Below are 16,477 nucleotides of genomic sequence, written 5' to 3'. Positions count from 1 at the left end.
AAAAAGAAAATTCTGCATGCAGCTGCTTTGGCCATGCTGTCTCACTAGTCAGGAAATGGGTGTTGAACTGGAGCTGAAAACACAAGCTGCAATCAAGCCCGATCCAGCAAAGTGACAGACTTCCTGTGTAAAATGGTCAGAAACCTTTTTTCATGTCTCTACATGCATGCACATGCATTTAAATCCATGCTGCGAGGCTGCGATTTTCTCTGGGGACACTGGTACAGTCACCTAGCCCATCAGTTCCTTCGTCGACAGCGCCGGGGACATCCAGACTACAATTTACAGTTCCTCTATCCATGTGCTGGGTTATAAATTATGCCATCCTCCCTAGAATGAGAATGCACAGCAAGCGGCAGACAATCACCCGGCATTCGGCATCTCTTTCTTTTCACGCGCTCCCTCGCTCCGCCTTTCTCCAGCTCTGCCTTCTCAGGCAGATACATCAGATACCTTGTTTATCCATCTTCAGCTCCACTCTGAGGTAAAATGCCACCACATCTCGCCATGGGTTGTCCCCCCAGACTAAATCCCTGGGAACAGCCTGAGCTGGGTGCACGCGGCCGAGGCGACGGCTGCCCTTGCCCTGCGGAGCACGGGTGGGCATTGGATGTAAGGTATTCCTAACTTCCCCTTCCCCAGTCCTTGGCGTCCTCTCTAGCCATCCCACCCCAGGTCTTCTGCAGCTTCACCCTGTCCTCCAAGTCCCCTCGCCCAGCTGCGAGGCAGGAGACCCCGGCCGGAGCTCCGCCAGCAGGTCCTTCTTTCGCAGGGCGCAGACGCACGATTCCGGGATCGGGTGCACCTTGGCGAAGCCCAGGCGGGAGACGGCAGGAGCAGCTCAGGTAACCAGGGGAAGCTTGGCGTGCCCACGGAGATGCAGCCCTGGAGCTGTGAGGAAAGACGGTCTGGCTTCAGAATTTAAAAAAAAAAAAATAGAAAAAAGAAAAAAAAAAAAAAGAAACACAAAACAGCGCAGCTCGGCGCCAGCGGGGGTGGAAAAAACAGACACAAACCATAAAAAAAAGCAAGAGTTAAAATCAAATTTCAAAAAAAAAAAAAAAAAGGGAATACAGAGATCAGAGTACTTCATGCGACTTTTATTTCTGACGTTTCTTGGTTTATTGGCCTCCCCACCCCCTCCAAAATCTGTTCTGTCCCTGAACACCACTGTCTGTCCATGAGTGCCAGTCACAAAGACTCTTGCTCCCAAGTGCTGCAGACCCAGCATCACATGAGAAACCACATGACAAACTGCAGTCGGCTGCTGATGTGGTCAACTATTTCACCCAGGCAGGGGGAGCAGGAGGGAGACAAACCTCAAGTGAGACATGCCCCTCTCAGGCGGCCAGGAAGACATTTCCTTAAAAGAACAATGAGAAGCATGCCTCTGAAGCTTGCTTGGGAATACATATACACTTTTACATATGCACACTTACAGAGACTAAAGAGGCCGTGGATACTTGAAGACATTCTGAGGATGCTGTACCACAGACACTAGCTGGATGGCAGCAATATTATTTCTAGTATGTATTAGTCAAAGCTGATTCCACTTAAGTGGATTCCTGAAAAGCACACACCACGTCTTCATAGCATGATCAGGCTTGGAAAACCAATTCTATTATCTCTCCCTGCAATCTGTATCTGAACCTGCATTCTGAATAATTTATTTTTAGACTAATAAGATGCTTGCCAAGACTGCTCCCTTTCTTCGGTAAGCAGCACAGGCAATATTCACCCGAGTAGGAAAGCCTCGTCCCTTTGCAGGGAGAAGAGAAGAGATGGTTTTTTAAAAATGCAATTTCTTATTTAAAGGCAGACAAACACATAGCAATAAAGTTCTCGCAAGTAATCTTAAAAACAAGTGAAATGTTTCTGCTTCATTGAATCGACACGTCTCTTATTTGCAGTTTGGCATCTCATGCTGGCAAATGGTGGTGATATTTTTCTAACACTGCTCATGGCTGCAGCTACAGCCCTTAAGCCACATGGATATTGCTACTTCTCAGCAGGGTGAGAGCAAACAATTGCTTTCTGGAGCACCTTTCTGTGGAGGTGCTGCACTGCCAGGTATGCTTTACTAGTTACATTAAGGCAAGTACAAGTGAGATGGCCTCAGGGTCTGTAGATTCTGTCACTCATCCTGGAATTAAGTAAGTTGCCTATTTGGGACGTCCTTCCCAAGAAGTGAGAGGTATACCTTTTTAGCAAAATTGATTATGCCAGCTAACTAGAACCGGAGAATCATTAAACAGGTGGGAGATAATTGTCTACAACATGTGTTATTGGACTGTGTAGATATCAAGGTAAGTGGCCTTTAATTCATTTGAGATGCCCTTTCAGCCTCTCACTGTATAAGTGTGTCAAGGATGGTCCCAGACCCTGGGGTTCCAATGATGAGCAAGAGATGCATGGTCTCTGCCATCTTGGAGCTCAAGGTCCAGTAACTGCACACATCTTTTGTCCTTCAAGACAACCTTTTCCCAATTTGAATTCTCCAAAGTTAACCAAGGAAGAGATCCAGCAGTCACTTTTTACCCTTGCCTTTTCAACATCCTCTATGATCTCCCAAATCCTATATATTGTTTCTTTACCATCTGCCCTTGGATTTAAGATTTCTTCTCCATTCATTCCTAGAGTCCAAGCTCAGGTACTCATACCCTCCCACCCAGTGATCTCCAATCTGGTCACCCTCTTTTTGTTTCATTCCATTTAGCAGCCTGCCACCAAACTAATCCTCCCAAACCACCACATTCATGATGTCCAGAACTACTGTCCAGATGGGCTAGACAACCCTTTGTCCAAAACCAAGGTGGCTCCTTATTTCTTCACGTTCATACACTACTAGTCAAGACAATCTATTATCTGATTATTCATTGTCTATTTAAACAGATTGGTCTATTAATGATCTTCTGATCACATCCTCCATTGAATCAGAAAAAAAAATGGGGGCTCAATTTTGTTAATAACAACGCATAAAGCATTGTATAAGAAACAAAGACACACGAAGCATTGTCCCTGCCCTCAGAGAACATATACTCTATAGAGCCTGTGCTACTTTTTTCTATCATTACTAACCATTTATTATCTTTTATTGCTAGTCATTTCTTCAGGTTTTATTTCCCATGAAAATAATTAGTAAGTCTCAATCCACTTGCTAAATGTGGGTCAGATAAGTGGTGCCACAGAAGGGCTGAAAAGGGAACAAACACTTCTACCTAAATGTCTGGGGAGGTTCCCCGAGTTCTCTGGGATTTGCAGTGAGCTATAAAATATCAGGCCAGGGAGTAGGGCGGGATTTAGGTATTAAGAACAATAGCAATGGCAGTCGCTAAAAATTAGCACTTACTATGTGCCAGCATCTATTCTAAGCATTTTAGATATATTAACCTACTTAATTTTATGAGAAAATATTTTTAATAAGTTATTTTCAGTGATACACAGACAGAAGCACAAAAGGGAGGTTAAATAAGTTGCCCAAACTACACAGCAAGTAAGTAGTAAAGCATATCTGGCCCCCGAGTGCGTGGTCTTAACCACCATGCTGTCCTGCTTTGGAAATGAAAAAAATTGTGGGAGGGAGACCAGGTAGGTGAAAATACATGCATATGTCTGAAGGTGGATGAAGGAATCAAGTAGGGTGTTAGTTCTGTAGAAGTGGGACTAGGTTGAGGAGAGCCACAATATAAAGCTATTACCCTCTTCATAAACATTGGGACCAACAACCAAATTGTAGGATAATAAGTCCAGTAGCCAAATCTAAGATTGATGGGGGAGGAAGGGATTGGGTATAAGGAGACTAATCAAGAGGCTTCTGCAATTGCCTGGCTAAAAGGGAATGGTGCCCAAATCTTGGTAGCGGTGAAAGGAAAATTGAGATGGATTCTGGAGGTGTTATGAAGAAATGACATTATTGCGGTACTCTTGGAAAACAGAGAAGAGGTGATGGTAAAGCTGACTCTACATTTTTTAAAGCTCAGCTGAAGAAAGAACGCAGGTTCCTGAGCTTAGGAGTTGTGTCGTTCATCTTTTTTTCCCCAGTAGCTAGCAAAATGCTTGATATGCCTTTTTAAAGTAATGAATAAATGAAGGTGATGAAGGTAGAAATGGGAACATCAGAAGTGATGATGCCACATATAACAAAAATCTCTACAGTGAATTTAGTAATTCACAGGGTATCTGAGTGGCTTAGGTGGGTTGGCTTCCATCATGCCATTACTTATATATAAACAGAATTTGTTTTCTCTTTCCACCTTTGGCTTGCTTTTCAGATGCTACCTGATTTCCCCCACCACACGCCTCAGATGCTCTTCCTCAGGCTGATCTCGGTCAGGCTGCGTTTCCTCCACCCTGCCCCAGCGACCCCCATCCTTGCCCACCAGCTGTAGACTCATCCTGTCCAGATCTGCACCCTAATCAGAATGTTGAACTTACCAAGATGATAAGATAAGCGGGCTAACATACTTTAACATTCTTTTATTTATTTATTTTTAATAGCACAGGGAGAAACCACAGACGTTTATCAGCCTTCTCACACAATTTTAGCTAACCAGAATACTAAATTAACGAACGTACCTCATTTCTTGGGCAGTTAATGAAGGTTAATGTGACATACTGCCTCTGGCTCTGGAAGTAAAAAGGGGTGTTACTGCCTCATATTATAGCTGGGAAAAAAAAAGTGTTAATAATCTTTCTCATCAGCAGTAAAGAATTGAGCTTTTAATACCCAGATATATTTTAGTAAAAGGCTAGTATATCATCTGTAAGTGGAGTTCAAGAGCAGTGTTAGATAACTAGGGCATTTCAAGAGCCTGCTTACACCAGAGACCAAAAAAAAAAAAAGAACAAGAGAAAAAAAAATACAGCCAAAGCTGAATTTATTCCAAGAGAAAAGAAAAATGTGAATTTATGTTGGCAATATTTTCATTTATATCACTTTAGATCAACTCTAATAATCTTTAAATAGTAAGAAGAAAACTTGGATCTCACAAATAAGTGACTTTGAGTAAATGGGGTAAATGTGTGAGCAAGGTCATTGTTTGATTCAATGATGTTCACACAAATGCATTAGGTGGACCTGCTAATCTAAGACAGTGTGGTAGGCATTGTCTAGGGCCCTTAAAGAGCTTACAATACACTTACCCAGGAAGACACTTCCCTTCCTTTTACAGAGGGAAGCTATTGCATTTGATGATAGCAAAAAATAGCAGGGGAGGCAGGGTAGGTGCAGTGGCTCACTCCTGTAATCCCAGCACTGTGGAAGGCCAAGGTGGATGGATTGCTTGAGCCCGGGAGTTCGAGACCAGCCTGGGCAACATGGCAAAACCCCATCTCTACCAAAGAAAGTACAAAAATTAGCTGGGTGTTTTGGTGTGCACCTGTAGTACTAGCTACTCAGGAGGCTGAGGTGGGAGAACCACTTGAGCCTAGGAGGTAGAGGTTGCAGTGAGCCATGATCATGCCACTGCCATCCAGCCTGGGCAACAGAGCAAGACACTGTCTCAAAAAAAAAAAAAAAAAAAAAAAAAAAGAAGGGTATGCTCTCTTGACAGGGAGCCAACCCACCTTAGAGATCTTACCATAGCAGAAATGGCTTGCATGATGTGAATATTCAGTGAATGTGACTCGTGACTCTTCAATCCTTTAAGTGAATAAGAATGCTACGCTTTATCTGTGCAAACCTGGGAAATATTAATGATGTGCTGATAGTGTCAAGAAAAGCAGGGTCTATAGGTTTATTTAGCAGAGTTGCTAGAGGACTTAAAACTGCATGTCATGGTTTCTAACCTCTTCAAAATGGATGCTGAATTAAGATGAGCCCTTCCCAAAGCAGACTGACAAAGTGACTAATTGCTGGCTGCTGGCAGAGGACTGATTTCCCCTCTCTCTGCTATCCAGTGTTATTACCCTCGTCCATTTTACAAGGACCAAATAGCAAGTTTAAGGTGGAAGAACTGTGTTTGTTCACCTGTGAGTGGTTTGACCTTAGACTTTGCAGAGCACTGTCAGGAAGTCGGTTTTTCCATGCTCTTTACAGTAAACAAAGACAGTGTGGCTGGGCTCCAAATGTTACAGAAGGTCAGGGACCAAACTGCCTCAAAGACAAAGACTGCTTCCAGAAATTGAAACACAAAATAGATGTGAGCGCCATCAACATTCCACACTGTGCTCCTGTTCATTCTCAGTGTTTGCTTCAAACAATGTGACACATACCCAGCGTAGATGCATAATAGAAATAGAATCATAAAACCCCAGGTGCTGGAAAGCACCTTAAAGGTCATCTGGTCCAACCGCAAATCTAAATTGTGAATGCTGCCCTTTAAAACCTCCTCCATGTAATCATCCAGGCTCAAGGGGAACACCTCTGGTGACTATAAACGCAGTGCCCTGGGAGAGAGACAAGCCATTCCATCTTTTGAATGCAACAGCCTCAGTATTTAAAACCCTGAGCTAAGGCCGGGCGCGGTGGCTCATGCCTGAAATCCCAGCACTTTGGGAGGCCAAGACGAGCAGATCACCTGAGGTCAGGAGTCTGAGACCAGCCTGGCCAACATGGTAAAACCCTGTCGCTACTAAAAATACAAAAATTAGCCAGACGTGCTGGCATGCGCCTGTAATTCCAGCTATTCAAGAGGCCGAGGCATGAGAATCACCTGAACCCAGGAGGCAGAGGTTGCAGTGAGCCAAGATCATGCTACTGCACTCCAGCCTGGGTGACAGAGTGGGACTCTGTCTCAAAAAAAAAAAAAAAAAAAAAGAAAAGAAAAACCTCTGAGCCAAAATGTCCTATTCTATGACAGTAGGAGCCTCACTGGAGCTTCTGTTTATTAGCCCTTGATTTGGGAGCTCAATCTAGTGTGACTTCCCCATGATGGTTCCTCAGTTACTGGAGGGCATCTATCATCCCCCATCCAGATTTTCCTTCTCTACACAAAATATCTGCAACTTCTTTAGACATTACTCTGTGACTTCAAGTCTATTCAACATTCAATTTCCGAGCCTAGGAATACATTCCAGTTGATCGGTAGTGCTTTGAATGATGTGTCACACAAAACATAACACAAGGTCCCATGATGTGGCTACACAAAGCAAAATAGTCCTATTACTTCCATCATTCAAACTGATCATATTTCATTTAGTGCAGACTAACCTGCACTTGCTTTCCTAGTGGGTACCTCATGTTGGTGACTCTTACTGGGCTCACCTGTGCCTTTATTCATACAGTTTCACCTAAATCACATTTCTACCATCTTCAGACAATGTCTTTGTGCATTAATTTGACTGGTTTTGTTTTGTTATTGGTTTTGGTTACCACATATGATCAGATTTTAGGTATATTTTAAAACATTTTTAAGCCAGGCATAGTGGCTCATGTCTGTAAGCCCAGCACTTTGGGAGGCCGGGGGCAGATAACTTGAGCTCAGGAGTTTGACACTAGCCTTAGCAACATGGTGAAACCCCGTCTCTACAAAAAAAGACACAAAAATTAGCCAGGCATGGTGGTGTGTGCCTGTGGTCCCAGCTATTCAGGAGGCTGAGGTGGGAGGATCACCTGAGTGTGGGAGGATCACTTGAGCCTGGGAGGCGGAGGTTGCAGTGAGCCATGATTGCACCACTGCACTCCAGCCTAGGTGACAGAGTGAGACCCTGTCTCAAAAAAAAAAAAAAAAAAATTTGTTTTAAAGGAAAGAAGTAGTAGTAAGTTATTCTTGAAGGAGTCATAGATAAACTTGTAAATACACATATCTATCCATGGTAAGATACGAGACTTATGAGAGCAGAAGTTCTTAGAAGGCACTGAGTACACCTTCTGTTTTTCATCTATCACAACAGCACTGCATAGAATAAAATAACTCTGATTACATAAAATACCCTGGCCTAGTAGGAAAAATACTGGACTAGAAGTCAAAAGCTGTGGGATCTGGTATCTATATTGCTATGGACTATATGTTTATCTGTTATATAATTATAGAAAGGTCATTTTATCTTTTTCCAAGCTATAGTTTCCTTCGTTGTAAAGTGAGAATCTCAATACACACCCTGCGCTGTACCGCATTCTAATAGTTTATATTTCTGTGGAATTCTAATTAAATTTGTAAATCTATTCTTTAATACAATGGAATAAATTGTATATTAGCCAGTGGTTAAGCCCCGGCTAAAATTTTCTATAGACTTTCATTAACATTAGATAAGTTTTACATTAAATTGTGTCTTAAGTGAGTGAATGGCATATTGACAAATCAGAAAGTTCTTATGTCCAGAGTTTTTTTTTTTTTAATATGCCAATTAGGGAAATTAGATAAGTCTGACTGGGGGTCCTGGAATCTTTACCCTCTGATAAAATAACAGTTTTGAATAGGTGAACCAATTACTGAGATTCTTGGGGTAAGGAACAAATGTCATAACGTGATATCATCACTTTCCTATAATCCAAATGTCTTCTTAAAATGTCTTTAATTAACTATACAGAGAGAACCTTTAGGTTGAAAAGATCTAGTTTCTTTCACATTTTTTAACTAGAGCCATGACAACAGAGTGCCTTGATGTCAATCAGCAGTTCCCACAATGGGAATACTATTCACATTCTGGGTGAGGGGGGAGGGAATGATGGCGTATGGGCATAACAAGAGAACACCAGCTCATCTTAAAATCTTGCAATACAGTAAAATTAACTCCATGATCAGATTCTAAGACACATCCAACCCTCATAACATTAACTTCACAGAGTACAATAGTTGGTCTTTTTACTAAGTATATTACTAGACTATGCAGTTTTTCTCTTAGATCAAAAGAAATAAAATAAAAATTGGAACAGTGGGCTTCATTTTCTCAAAATCTGGGCCCAGTTTTGGCCCAGCCTTTCTCTGTGCATGTTCCTTCACCATCCTGACCTCAGCGCCATCTTCTGTAAAACAGAGGAGGTCTCTGAGTGTCTAGGCTCTCTGCCCATATGTCAGAAAAGAGGCATGTTTTTTGGCTTTTGAAGATCCCCTGCTTTCAACAAGTAAGCTATCCAAGCAGCTTATGATCCTGGAGATCCACAAGTCATATTGTATCTTAGTTTCTCTTATTCTTAAAAGCTTCATGGCAAAGACCCTAGTGCAACAATATTGTCTCAGTCTCAAATCCCTTTCTGGGCATCAGGCAGAGGGCTGTCAAGCCAAGACCCTGGGCTTCAGTAGCAGTGGGAATGCAGCACTTCAATGAGCCTAAAAAAAAAAGCCACAGCTATATGATGCACACATAGTACAGACATAGTGATGTGGAGATGGACTGGTGCCTTTTGATGTTTGCAAAATATACCTACGTAGCAAATTGTTACATAATTAAGTGCCCAATGGCATTTGATATGAACAAAAGTTGTAAACATTAGCTTATTGTAACCAATAAAATAGAGATTCTAAAATGCAATTAGCACAAATGACCGCATCTCCATTCAAGTAGCAAGGCAGACTTTTAGAGGAAACCTTAAAATAATTAAAGTGGCCATGTTCAGGATGCCAAATGCATACAGATATATCACTGGCTGCTAAAGCAGTAAAGCTTTCTCAGGCAAAGAGGAGGCAGGCTTATGCCCAAGGTTAGATTGAGTGTCTTATTGAAGTACAGCACCCCCCCCGCCCCCACTGCATTTGATGGCCTTTTCTGCAGGTTCCTCCAAGATCAGTGCTATAGTATTATGGTGTCTATAGGATGTAGGTATATGGAAGGGAGGAAAAGGATGGCAGAACTGGAAAGAAAAGATGTTCATTTTTTACTCCATTAGACTCAATGCATGCTTTATGTAGAATTCATCCCATAAGGTCAAAAATCTAATTAGGCTTTATTTTAAAAGCTCTGAAACATGCAATAAATCACATGTGATTTTTTTCATATGAGCTGTGACTCAATGATTGAATTTATGTTCATGAAAATAGTTCAGCTTACATTAAACACTGGTTCCTGATACTCCCTTTCCCAAAACACACAAACACACACACACTCACTCACTCACAGTTTATATATAAATAGATATGTGTATGTTTTATTGAGATTATAAAGTTATAAAGTATATATAACTGTACAAGTATGCAAAATTATACATATAGAAGATAGTATCTGCATAGATAACTTATCTTAATAGAGTTGGCTTGATTTTTGATACTCTATATTCAAAGACAAAGATTTGTTATTACTGAGGATACTGAAAAGAATCTCTTTTTTCAGAATCTAAGGAAAATTTAAAAATAATTATTCAAATATGTTGATATAGCGACATAAATGTAGCACCTCTTCATATGACTTCTTTGAAAGGAGAAACTTTTGTTTATATGAGTATACTAAAAAGGCCAAAATGATCTTAATACTTTTAGGTTACTGAGGCTGCAAAAAGACGTATTGATCAGTAAGCAGATTATCAGGTGTAGTTAAATGTAAAGTGTAAAACCCTGGGAAAAGAGTAAATCTACTAATACTGGACAATTAGTACTACGTTAGGTACTGCTCTGAGCACTTCGCATTTACTGAGTTAGGCACTATTTCAATCTCCATTTTATAGATGAGAAAAGTGCAGCAACAGAGAAGTTCAATAACCACGAAGGCCACACAGCTAACACATGGGAGAGCCAGGCTGCATATTCAGGTAGTGAGGCTCCACAATTCTTGCCCCAGAGTCCATTACTCTGCCTTGTATCTCTTCCTTCTTTTTCTCTTCTCCCACCTGACCCCTAACACCCAAAACCATATCAAAGGCAGATCCCTCTCTTGAATCTGCTCAGGCCTCATAGTTAGTGTCCATGATACAGAACCAGGCTTTCTAAAGGAGTTTTAGAAACATTGCTGTTATTCTCCTTTGACAGATGAAGAAACTGAAACCCACAGAGATGAAGTAACATCCTCAAGATCAAAAGGTAACAAACGATTGAGGCAGGATTTGGATATTGCTCTACATGACGGGAAAGCCTGTGCTCTTGGAATTACAGTCATAGTACAACAGATCAAGTTCAAAGCATCATCTAAGTCAAGGAAAACCAGTAAAGAGGTTTGGAGAGACAAACAGGGTCAACTCCAGGCATTTGGGTCAGCAGAAACGGCACGATTGAGCAGCACTGTGACTATAGGATCATGGATCAGAGGCTGCTTCCTCTTTGGTTCTGGGCATCAGCCTCATGTCCACTCAAAGTAAGTGGCCCCTCTGATTGGAATCGGAGGTGCCTGGGTCATCTCACAGAGCCAAACAAATACAATTAGCTATTGCAAAGCCTTTTGGGAATTATTCCCAGTGTAAATAAACACATAACCATATAGCAAGAGCCTTGATAAAGTCCAAAAACAAGCAAACTTGGAGTATCTAAGAGAAAAGACCACAATGTAAATGAAAAACCAAATAAACTCGGGCAAACCATAGGATAGGGCCCTGTCTGTGATGGCCTGCATATGACGAGCCATAGAAAAAGGATGGTGAATTCTGGATAATAAGAAATGTCAATGAGATGGAAGAACCACCTGTTTTATGTAAAGCTCCAAATAACCAGATCACAGTGGACAGCCACTCAAATAATGCCTTCATAATACAGAGTATTATTGAGAATAACTCAATTCACAGAGAGCTTAAGGCAGCCAATATTTGATAGCCTGTCAGAAAAAAACAGAACAGTAATTACAGAAAAGAATCATATCCTCGGAAAAACAAAAATTAATCAAACTAAGTTTGTAAAGTCTATCTTACAGACACATTGTCTGGACTGGTCCTCTCAAAAATACTGTTTTTTTTAATGCCAATTTGTTTAGTTAATGATTTTTGTCTTATTACTTCAAAACTGGAAATATCCTATGACTCATAATATCTTACAACCTTTCTACTTTCTTAAAGAATCTCAAGTTTATAATCACAGGGGATCGGATTATTTTTCAAAAATTAAATGGTGATGTAACGATTTCTGTGTCTATTGTAGGAAAATCAACCTTATTACAGCTGCAACAATGGCATTAAGAAATATGAGTAATTCCAATCAACTTGAGATAATGTCTAATCAAACACAAATACAACTGGTAAATTTCATTAAATAGCATGGAGATTAAATTAAAACACTATTACATAATAAAAACCTTTAGTGGTACTAAAATTTTAGAATAGTTCAGATATACAGAAAAATTTCAAAGATACACAGAGTTCCCATTTTTTTCCTATTACTAACCTCTCATATTTGTCACAACTAATGAATATTCAATACAGTATTATTAACTAAAGCCCATACATTTATTTAGATTTCCTTAGTTTTTAGCTAACATTCTTTTTCTTTGTTCCAGGATCCCATCCGGGCCACCACATGGAATTTATTTGTCATTTTAGGTACCTCTTGGCTGTGAGTTTCTTAGACTTTCCTTGTTTTTGGTGACCCTGACAGTTTGAGGGAGTACTAGTCAGTTATTTTTGTAGAATGCCCTAAATTTGAGTTTGGCTGATGTTTTTCTTAGGGTTTGACTGGGGTTATGGGTTTTGGGGAAGAAGACCACAGAGGTGAAGTACCATTCTCACCAAATTATATTAAAGGTACATACCATCAGCATGCCTTATACTATTGATGTGAACTTTGATTGCCTGGCTGTGGTAGTGTTTGTCATGTTTCTTCACTGTAAAGTTACTCTTCTCATCACCCACTTTTCTGTACTGTACTCTTTGGAAGAAAGTCACTATATGCATCCCAAATTTAAGGAGTGGGAAGTTATGCTCCACCCATTTGTAAGCAGAAAATCTACATAAATTGTTTGGCATTCTTCTGCATAGGAAAATTATCTCACTCTCCCAGTTGTTTATTTATTTGATCTTTTTTTATATCAGTATGGACTCATGGGTATTTCTTTGATACTTTGGGTTATAATCCAATACTAACACAATAAAGAAATTTTTAATGGAGATGCATTCAAATTCGTTGCTAAAATGGGCCTGACACCTCTTGACCTTGGCTAAACAGAGATTCTGGATGGAGCAAAGCACTGTGATGTCATGTGGACTTTGAAGGTTAAGAAACTACGGATCATCAGGACATATTTGCTCTTCCATCTCACAGAGAAAATGGGGATATACCTCCTCATTCCAGGAAACTTTCTTCCTATATTTCTAATATATCCAGGATAAAATTCAATATATACAGTCAGTAGCTTCAAAGTTAAGCATAATTTGTTTACTAGAATTCTTAAGGCAGATGTTGGATCAATAACTCATTCTCTTAGAAATAACTTTGGTGCTTATAAGTAGGCATCACATAATCTGATACACTGATATTATATATATAATCGTGAAAAACATATCAGATTATATGATATCACATAATCTGATATATGTGATATATAATCAGATTATGTGATATCATATAATCTGATATATAAATGTTTTTCATAATTATACATATAATTCAAGTATAATTGTGAAAAACATTTGCCAGTTTAAAGTTTAATATGTAGACAGAATAATGCCTGGAGGTATAGGGATATAATTGGGAATTAGAGTAATAAAATAAATATTTTAAGTACTTACTACATATTACTCATTAACACAAAAGTAACTTTACGTATAAAATGCATGACAAGACTCCATTATAAAGAAGTGTCTGAAAGCTATAGGGCAGAAAGGTATAGAACACAGTATAGACTAGAAGGAGATAAAGACAATCAGAAGATTTTATTCATTCATTTATTCAACAAAAATTTACAGAGTACCTCCAATTATCAGCAGCTGTGCTGAAGACTAGGTATATTACCTACACAGTTACAAATTTTGCTTTCATGTAGTCTGCAGGAAGAGAGACATTAATCAAAGAATGGCACTATTGACACTTGTGCAGGAAAGGGTTACGTCAACAGGCCTGGGCTGCTCAAACCTTGCGTATTCCCAGAGTCTCAAGACTGGTCTTGGCCTGGCTCCTGGGAAGATTACTTCTGAGCCCTTGGCTGAGATAGGAGTTTATGCCAACAGTGTGATTTATGGCAAACACCTGTTTTTGTATGCCTGAGGCTTTGGATCATGCTGTACCAATTTGATCTGAGGCCTGAAGACTGGTAGCTAAGGTGCTGCATGCCTACATGACTGACCTCCAATAAAAACCCTGGACACATGCCTCAAGTGAGTTTCGTTGGTTGGCAACACTTTACATATGTTGTCACACGTTGTTGCTGAGAAAATTAAGTGTACTCCATGTAATGCCACTGGGAGAGGACAACTGGAAGCTGGTGCTTAATTTCTCCTCTACTCCACGCTATCCACCTTTTCACTTCGCTGAGTTTTTTCTGTATCCTTTCAATGTAATAAACTTTAACCATGAGTATAACAGCTTTTTTGAGTCCTGTGAGTCTTTCCAACAAATCATTGAGCCTGAGAATTATCTTGGGGATCCCTAACACAATACTACAATTAAAAAATGAGGTACATACTCTAAAGAAGAATAATATAGTTTGTGGGAGTTTATAACATAGTAACCTGAAGTAGACTAGGAGGTCAAGAAAGTCTTCCCCGAAAAAGAGAGGTTTGAGCTGTGATAATGGATGCATAAGACATTGCTTATAAAGGTGGAGAGAGCTTTCCAGCATGATGAATTGCATGTACAAATCCTCTGGTCAGGGAGAGTAAAGTGTGTGTGAGCAGCTGAAAGTGACATGCACAGCTGGAGTGGAGAGAACAGCAGGAGGTGGGATGGGAGATGGGTGGGACAGTCCTCAGAGGCTGGGCTTGGCAAACCATGTGAAGGATTTTGGTCATTATCCTGAGAGTCACGGGAAGCCATGGAAAGGCTGGAAGCAAAGGGGGGCTCAGGGTGGTCTTCTGAAATAAGCATTCTGGCAATGGGGGTTGGGGGGAGAACTTATAGGGGGTGATGAGTCGACAGAATGAAAACAAGGCAATCTCTTTTTATAGAACTCAGAAGAGAGATGATGGTATCTCTGGCTATTGTGCTGGCAGAGAGAATGTTGAGAAATGGAAGCTTTTCATAGAAATTTAGTGGGCCAAATTACTTTGCTGGCTTGTGCAAATGACAGAATGGTTGGACCACTCATTGAAGCAGGACACACTAGGAGAGACCAGGTTTATTTTTGTCAGGATGAAGCACAAGAATGACATACATTTGGTCTTGGATACACTGAGTTTGACGTGCCTTTAGAGTTGAATATGGAGATAGTTATAGGCCACTGAATACATAGGTATGGACTGATGTCATTCAGGTTTCATCCACAAATTGTAACTACAGCTATCGACTCAAGGGGCAACTATCATTTGCCTGGCATTACTTTAAGTACTTTCCATATATGAACTCATTTTATCCTCACAATTATTAAATGAGCAGATCCTATAACTAGCCTATGTCATTCTCATAGCAAGCCAAGGAAGGGCGTTGAAACCAACTTTGGAGACGGTAGGGAGTAAAAAAGAAGAGGGATTTTGACATTGCCAGTATTAGTAACTGATTCCTGGCAGACAAGACTGAGAGTATATCACCAGACCTGAAGGAGGAGGAGGCTGGGCTATCCTGGAAGACAAGGGAAGTTGGTGCTCCAGAGGAAGACAGTTTTTATTTAATGCTGTTAAGTTTACTAAGAAGAGGACTGTGGGATGGACAACAGTCAGTCATTGCAAGTAAAAGTCGTTTTGATGAAGCCGGAAGCTAAATTAGAGAAGGGTGCATGGAAGGCAAGAAAGTGAAGACAGGGAAGTGCTTTCAGCACGTCTCGCTATAAAGAGTAGGAAAGAAAGCAGTACCTGCAGGGAGCTAAAGGAGTCAGGGAGGAGCTGTTTGTTTACAGGTGAGATGGGAGAGCTGTATTCAAGTCTTAAAGTCAATGGAAAGGATTCATTTGAGAGGGAATAGTTGAGTACACATGAGAGAAGTACATCGATTGCAGTGAGCTGAGATCGCACCATTGCATTCCAGCCTGGGCGACAAGAACAAAACTCCGTCTCAAAAAAAAAAAAAAAAAAGGAGTACATTGATAGTGTAAGCTTCTTCAGCAGTCCAGAGTGAGAGAGATGGGATGTAAATATGGTCAAACATATTTGGGCAGAGCCAGTCAGTGAAATGATACTCTTCATAACACATGTCACAGAAACCAGTAATAGATCCAAGCCCTGCCTATGCTCCACTCTGCTCTCATACCCATTGGTTTCCTTATTTCTCTTTGGCTATCCCTGCCTTCCTTCATGACTCCATATGCCACGTTCCTCTCACTTCGGACACATCGCACTTGCTGTTTTTCTCAGCTAAGAATGTTTTTCACTCCATCCAATGCCCCACCTCTTCAACCAGTTTCTAGCCTGATGAAGATGTTCAATAAACAGTCATTGGTTGAACAACTTGTGTTCAAAACATTTACTGAAACAAACCTGTATTAGTCCGTTTTTACACTGCTATAAAGAGCTACCCAAGACTAAGTAATTTATAAAGGAAAGAGGTTTAATTAACTCACAGTTCAGCATGGCTGGGGAGGTCTCAGCAAATTTACAATCATG

The 16,477-nt window shown here is 40.5% G+C and overlaps 1 long non-coding RNA gene across 2 annotated transcripts; it reads left to right on the top strand.

Annotated features, from left to right (window-relative positions):
- Window positions 1-344: 344 nt before the first annotated feature.
- Window positions 345-16,254, top strand: LOC100987034 (uncharacterized). 2 transcript variants are annotated; one of them, XR_004671849.3, is made up of 4 exons: window positions 345-484; window positions 773-10,621; window positions 10,839-11,160; window positions 12,289-16,254. It is a non-coding gene; the product is annotated as an uncharacterized LOC100987034 (long non-coding RNA). The 2 variants fall into 2 exon arrangements; XR_010112385.1 differs by having other exon boundaries at window positions 773-11,160.
- Window positions 16,255-16,477: the final 223 nt, after the last annotated feature.

The sequence above is a fragment of the Pan paniscus genome, chromosome 5 (assembly GCF_029289425.2).
Source record: "Pan paniscus chromosome 5, NHGRI_mPanPan1-v2.0_pri, whole genome shotgun sequence".
Classification (NCBI taxonomy): domain Eukaryota; kingdom Metazoa; phylum Chordata; class Mammalia; order Primates; family Hominidae; genus Pan; species Pan paniscus.
This window is presented reverse-complemented; position numbering and strand designations above follow the sequence as displayed.